Raw genomic sequence first — 6,933 nt, 5'->3', positions numbered from 1 at the left:
AAAAAAAAAAAAAAAAAAAAAAAAAAAAAAAATCCACTAGCAGGGGTGGGAAAATTAACCTGGACAGTCCTCCTCCAAGGGTTTTTAAATAATCCCCGTCTTTTTGGCCTAGCCCTACCGTGAGACTAACTAGAATGGAAGAAAGAGGGCATTATCCTTTTACATTAATCTGATGATCTGATATTCTATGGGGATACAAACATCCAAGTATGAGAGGGAACTGAGACTCTCCTTACTTTTTAGTCTCCCGAGGTTATAAGCATCCTGAGAGAAGGCCCAAATCTGCCAGTCCCAGGTCACCTATTTAGGGCTGCTCAGGGCAGAAGGGCACTAAATTCAGAGAGAATCCAACCCATTCTGGGCTTCCCTTTGCCCAAGTGTCTCAAACAGCGGAGAGCCTTTCTAGTGATGAGTGGGTTTTGCAGAATTTGGGTCTCAGGATATGCTGAAAAGGCGGCCCCTTTGCCACCTTCTTAAGGAGACCCAAGATTCAGGGACTCATCCCCTTGTCTGGAGCCCAGAGCCCCACAGGCATTCCAGGTCTTCAAGAGGGCCCTACAGGAAGCCCCTGCATTGGGACTCCCAACTCAGGACAAGTATACTCTCTTTTTAATGGAGAGACAGGGAATGGCTTTAAGCATTCTTACCCAATCCCTGGGGCATCGACACCAGTGCGTAGCCTATATAAGAAAGGAACTAGACACTGTGGCCAAAGCAAGCTTTAGTAGCAGCTGGCATTAATTGCTGAGGCTCACAAGCTTACCCAGAGGAAGACCCTTGCAATCAAGTCCCCCCACAATATTAGGAGACTTCTTAATGCTCCAGTCCATCCCTGGGTCTCTGATAGACAGATTTTAAAATATGAGGTTCTCTTGCTAGAAGGTCCCGATGTAAATACTGAAACCGGTCAAAGCCTTAATCCTGCCACCTTTCTGCCTGATCTCCAAGAGCCAGGAGAAAGTGAAGATAATTATATAAAGTTTCTACTCTCCACCCTACAGTTAAGAAGAAGGTTAACTAATTAGCCTCTCAATGACCCAGAGGCCGAACTGTTCACTGACAATAGCTTCTTTGTACAGGAGGGACACAGGAAGGCAGAATGTACAGTGATTGGCAGTGTGGGAGTGTTAGAGTCGGCCTGTTACCTCATGAAACTAGTGCTCAAAAGGCAGAGCTGATTGCTCTTACTTCAGTGCTAACTTTGTCAAGACATAAGAGCAAACATTTGTATTGATTCTAAGTGTGTGTTTTATGTGATTCAGGCCCATGCTGCTATTTGGAGGGAATGAGGCCTGTTGACTTCTAACAGATCTCCCATTAAACATTCCCCAGAGATTCTACAACTCATTGAGGCTGTTACACCTGCCTCAAGAAGTGGCAATAATTCACTACCTGAGGCATCAGGGAGGAACAGATTCTATTGCTGTGGGCAGTAGAAGAGCTGATAAAGAAGCAAAGGCAGCTCCTTCTCAACAGCTCAAATGCCCCTTTTTGTGATCTACTAGTCTACTGCTACTAGCCCATCTGCTTATTCTGATAAGGAAATTCTACATGCCAAGAGCCAGGGATGGACCCTTAACTCAGGGGTGGTGGGCCATACCAAAGGCCGCCTCTTTCTGCTGAAAGGTTTGGCATGGGAAATAATTAAAATTATCCATGATACTTGTCATTTAGGACAAAAGTACACTCTTACCTTGGTTATCAAGTCCTTTGTGAGAAAAGGACTTGAAGTGACACAACAAGTGTTAAAGGATGTAAAGTGTATCTCAGGAGTACCTCAGTATGCCCAATTAAAACTGCAGGGAGTACAATATTAAGGCAGTCATCCAGGAGGCGACTGGCAGATTGATTTCACTCATGTGCCAAGAGGACAACACAAGTAGTACCTCTTGGTCCTGATTGACACCAACAGGGGTTGGATAGAAGCCTTCCCTACCCAGACTGAAAAGGCTTGAGAAGTAGTCAGGGCCTTTGTCCATGAGATTATTCTAAGATTTGCAGTGCCACGAAGTCTTGAAAGTGACAATGGGCCTGCCTTTTGCTCTAAAATCAGCCAGGGAGTCTCAAAAGTTACAGTCTACAGCCATACCACCCTCAACGTGCCCAGTCTCATCAGCTTCACTGTGCCTGGCAGTGCCAGCCTTTAGGACAGGTAGAATGGGCTAAGGGGAGACTCAAGAGACATTTGCTCAAGCTGGCACAGGAACGCAAGGCTCCTTGGACATAGCTTCTATCTGTGGGCCTCATATGGGCCAGAAATATGCCTAGGTTTCAGGGGCTGTCTCCTTTTGAACTCCTGTATGGGAGACCTTCCCTCAGAAATGACATCCTAAGGATGAGGAAACTGAGGGATCCTTGAGACAAGTAAGGTCCTTAGCCCAGTTCCAATAGATCCCATCAGCCTTAAGGCAAATGACCAACTCCATCTAACAAGCTCCTCTTCTGCCCTGGGACCCTAGTGCTTGTCAAAGCTCTTAACACACAAGACTTAACCAAACCCTAATGGGAAGGTCCTTACACAGTGACCCGTTCCACCCCCACTGCAGTTAAGGTGACAGCACACGACTCCTGGATTCATCACTCTAGAGTAAAGCTCTGGATCGCCTCTCAGAAACATGACAATACGCCTCTGGATCATCCCCAGGCCACATCTGAGCACACTTACACCTGTGAACCTGTGGAGGACCTAAAGTTCCTATTTGAAAGACAAAACCAAGATAAGTACTCTAAAATGTCACCTTTAACTCTCTCACTAATTACTTTTATATTACTTAAAGGAGAGTGCAATTTCTTTCTAGTGTGGGCACAGGAATATGCAGTCATTACAACAAAAATTTCACTGGATATGTGGCCTGCTCCCCTTGTCAAGTACCTCAGGACTCCCTTGCTGGGTATCACCATTTCAAGGTGATAACTGGAGTAAGTTACAAAGTCTACAGCCATAGCACCCTCAACGTGCCCAATCTCATATGGAATAAGTTACAAGACTACATTGATGAGACATGGAAAGGCTCCACAGTTCATAGTCTATTTAGCTCACCATTTCAAGGTAAATCAGTAGCCTACAAACTCCACTCTTTATCATCCCAGACATAATTGGATTTTTTCTAAAGATGCCACTGAAACCTCTCTATGAAGTTTGGTAAAGCCCCTATTGGTTAACAGAAAGGGATCTATTGTGAAAGCCAGCAATCAGAGATACCAAGATGGCTACTTCCAGATCTGGGATGATCACATGTGGTTAACTCCCACTATAGGGCAACTTAACAGGCCCCCTTATGTTGGGAACAGAGAAATCATGACTATTCTCATTGGTCTAACTCACTAAATGCTTGGAGTGGGCATTCACTGGGCAAATACACATAAATTATAATGTTTCAGGTTGAAGACTGGTTTGCAACAGACTAACTTAATTGCACTGGGATTAGATGGGCAGCCCCCAACAGCACTTACTGATCCTGTGGGACCAATTTGTGGTGCTGCCTATCCCCTGGTGGATGGGGAGATGCACACTGGGATTTGCATGGCTACAAGGCAGGAGTGCTAAAAATATTGGTCAACCCTCAAACTTACCTCATCTGTGACACTGATGGTTTAGGAGTGTGTTTAACCGATATGATCATTTAGCTACTTTTATCCTTTCTCTAAGATTAGAGTATGTCATGCAACACATCGAGGCCTTGACCAACTATACTCAAGGGGCCTTAAATGAGACTTTAACCAGGATCTCTCTTCAAATGAAGAAGTCCAATTAATGAGACAAGCTGTTATCTAGAACCGGATGGACTTAGATGTCCCAACAGCAGCACATGGAGGAACTTGAGCAATTGTAAAAGCTGAATGTTACACATTCATTTCTGATCAATCTGATAACATCTACCTCTCTCTTTTATTTTTATTTCTTTTTGGTAGTATCAGGGATCAAACTCAGGACCTTGTACTTGTGAGGCAGGTGCAGCCCCGCTGAGCTAAACCCCCAGCCCTATCTGATCTCATAACATCTAGATGTTAGATGACGGGCCTGGGGATGTGGCTCAGCGGGGCCATGCCTGCCTGGCAAGTGTGAGGTCCTGAGTTCAATCCCCCAGATTTTAGTTGACAGATAAATGCCACATCAGATTCTGAAGCTCCCTGGACCTTGCCCTCTTGGGAAGGTCCATCACTGGTTCTTCCTGGTGGAAGCAATTTTTGGCCATATTAATAATAGTCTTGTTTATTTATTGTTTAGCCCATGCATAAACTGGTTCTTTAGTTTTGTCTTCTTCAGACTTAAAGGGATATGCCGACCCACGGTGAAAATGCCTAATGTCTACCAAGGGCCTTGAGATAGAAAAGTCTTGAGAGTATCTCTGATCACAACTTCGATCATGTCCAGCTCAAAGTAGCCAGAATAGCCATCACTCCTTTCCTCTTCAAACATTTAGGGGCACTTCTTCAGAGGGGAAAATATATAGGCTGAATATTTAGATAAAATCATAAAATTAACTGTTGCCACTATACCACTGATGTAACCAACCCTCTCTTGGTGGGTGTTCAACAACTGAAGTTTGGGAGACCAAAACTGAAAAAGATAATCAGGCCAAGAGGACAACCATTATTTTGGACCTTGCTTTCCAAGGTCAACAAGGATCTTCAAAGGTCAACATGAGTGGACCTTTCTACAAGATTCTGCAACTCTGGTGAGTCAGCCAACCTCCTGAGCAAGGAGGTCGTTGGACCCCAGAGGACAGGATTTGACCAATGTACTTCATGCGGAAAGGAGGGTCACTAAAGGGTTCCCATGCATCAGAAAAGAGCCATGTGATCTAGCACGTGACTTATCTGACAGAGGAAGAAGTGAAAACTAAGAGGCTCTGACCATGGCCCCAGAAGTAAGCCTGAGGAAACTTAACTATATATCTCAAGTGGTAAGTTACAGTTGACAAAGTTCTTACCTTAACTTGGTCTTGAACACCCAGCAACAAAAGGATACAACCAGAGATACGTATGAGTAACGATGATATAGGCTAGACATACAGAGTAGGGCTCCAATCACTAACCCCTGCTGCTCCCCAAGTACAACCCCATTGCTTTGTAAGAAGTTAATGGAGGGCCAGGGATGTAACTCAGTAGTGCCATGCCTGCCTGCCAAGCGCAAGGTCCTGAGTTTGATTCCTGATACCCCCCCAAAAAGAAGAGAAAAGCAAAAAAACTAAGATCAGGTCCTAAGTATCATGTTCAACATAAGCCCCTTTAGTTATATAAGACTAAACCACTTGTCCCTAAGCCCTCCTCATAATCCTAGCCACCACTAAACAGGAGAAGTCATATAATTGCCTATGACAGGAAGAAATGCAAGGGGAAGACTAAAGTCAGCCATGGAGTGAGTCATATTCCAGGAGCCCACTCAGGAAGAAACCCAATAAAAGGAGCTGCAGAGAAAAACCCACAAATATTTTGCTTTCCAATGCTCTCTACTTGTGGAGCAGCTATCATCTCTTTCTTCCCCTTTTTTCTGTCTTCAAATAAACTGACTTGTCTAAGTTTAAACTCTGCTTCTTTAATTTTTTACTGACGCTGGGTTGTCGATCTGCAGAAGCTGCTTTTCCAGCAGAGCAATGGCTTACAGTCTGCTGTAACATAAATTATGCAAATGATAATAAACTCATGCTTCTAGCCTTAACTGCCAAGTAGTTCTATCTCTAACCACTTTCATGAATTTTGAGACAACTCTAAGCCTTCTTTAATTTCTTCAACTCTATCCACGTCCTTCAGAATTATTTCTCGATTCACAAGAAAAATATAAACTATCAATGAACTTCTCCAACTATAGCACCAAAACTGCAAACCTTCCTGTATTTGCATCTATCTTACCCTGCTTTCCTCTTCTTCTTCTTCTTCTTTTTTTTTTTTTTCCTGCTTTCCTCTTCTGATGGAACCACAGGCTACTTTATTGCTAAAGGCTGATGATACCATGGACTCTCCTACCGTCACCCATACCTGTAAACTTTCAACCTCCCTATCCACTGGCTCCTTCTCACCAATATTTAAATAGATCCCACCTTCAAAGATCCCTTTTTGTATTCCAGATACTTTCTTGATGCTGCTTTTTGTTTTTGAGACAGAGTGTAGCTATGTAGTTCAAGGCTGGTCCTGAACTCACAAAGTAACCCAGGCTGGCCTTGAAGTCATGGCCATTCTTCTGCATCAATCCCCTACCCCTTACGGGTGTGCGCTGCAGCAGCCACCACCACCAGCTGTTCGTTTTCTAAGTCAGGACCTTGCTATGCAGTTCAGATTGTCCTTGAATCTTGTAGCCCAGACTGGCCTCCAACTGAGATCCTCCTGCCTCAGCCACTCCTGTGCTGGGATTACAGGCATGCACCACCATGGCCCGGCTCTCTATTCCTTTCTCTTGTTAGCAAGCATCTTCAGCTACTCTTGAACTTATTCCTAGAATACATGCTTGCAGCCTCAGAGCTTTTCTCTGTTGAAATACAGTTCTCCCTCCCTTTTCTAACTTCTCACTAAACCTAACAGTTAAACATAATTTTCAGGCAAGTACTGACACCCCTCCAAGGAATCTTTACTTATCTAGCAATTAAGAGCACTTCTCTAGTCTGTATCACCGCTGCACTTCTAGACCCTAGAGGGAAGAAATCAGAGATGCTCTTAAGATCTCCATCCCCAGAGCCTAAACTGAAGGTCCGGAACACGAAATAGTTCAATTAACATTTGTTGAGTAACTTTCTCTAGCATGAAAAAGGCTGAAAGGGTAGAGGGTGAAAACTGTAAGGAGTAGTGGGACAGACACAGGGCACGCAGACTTTCCAATCAACTCCGGCCCCGACTGGAGGGCCAGTGGCCAGGCGGGGACAGCTGACGGTCGGAGCGCGGGGTCCGCTCGCGTTTCCGGTGGGGATCGGTACCCCGCCCAAGCGGAAAAAGCGAGGC

The sequence above is a fragment of the Fukomys damarensis genome, unplaced genomic scaffold (genome assembly GCF_012274545.1).
Source record: "Fukomys damarensis isolate Sample0158 unplaced genomic scaffold, DMR_v1.0_HiC HiC_scaffold_2, whole genome shotgun sequence".
Lineage (NCBI taxonomy): Eukaryota > Metazoa > Chordata > Mammalia > Rodentia > Bathyergidae > Fukomys > Fukomys damarensis.
The sequence above is the reverse complement of the archived record's forward strand: the minus strand, read 5'-3'. Positions refer to the sequence as shown.